Source organism: Olea europaea, chromosome 10 (assembly GCF_002742605.1).
Source record: "Olea europaea var. sylvestris chromosome 10, O_europaea_v1, whole genome shotgun sequence".
NCBI lineage: Eukaryota > Viridiplantae > Streptophyta > Magnoliopsida > Lamiales > Oleaceae > Olea > Olea europaea.
This window is the reverse complement of record NC_036246.1, coordinates 42,110,888-42,111,616: the sequence shown is the minus strand read 5'-3', so window position 1 is coordinate 42,111,616 and position 729 is coordinate 42,110,888.

The following is a 729-nucleotide window of genomic DNA, read 5'->3' as shown; positions in this document are numbered from 1 at the left end:
AAATATTAATAAAGCTGCTTCTCTCTCTCACGTGGTTGCCATATCTTTTTATATCTCTCTCTTCAATATTTTTTTTTTTTAATTATTAGTTAACCAATTAAATCCTACCAAATTCTTCCACGTGAATCTTCCAACACAATGCATACTCAAATAAAATAATAATAAAAATAATCATAACAATATTTTAAGGCTAAATCTTTCGATCTCAATAATTTAAGCTCCATTAATCCAAATCCACTTTTTCTCGAGCCTAACATGCATGATTAAATACGAGCTTTCCAACGAGACCAATATTCATATACTTATTATCGCTCCGTCAATATCTACATTTTAACCCGAATAAAATTCAATTTTACTTTGTATATATTTTAGTCCCTAAAATTTTAAAATATTAAAACTTAGCATACATAAATCAAATTTTATTCTATGAAAATTTGGGTTACTACAATCTTCCCTCATTTAAATATTTTCATCCTCGAAAATTTACCTTGGTTACTCAAAGAGCTCTGGATACTTGGCTTTAAGCTCCTCTTCTTTCTCCCAAGTTGACTCATCAAGTCCATGATTTCGCCACTGGATCTTGACTAAGGAAACCTCTTTGTTTCTGAGTTGATGTAGCTTTCTCTCCAAAATCATCATCGGGGTTTCTTCATATGATAAGTCCATTTATACATCCAATGTCTGGTAACTTATTACATGATTGGGGTCATGAATATATTTTCTGAGCAT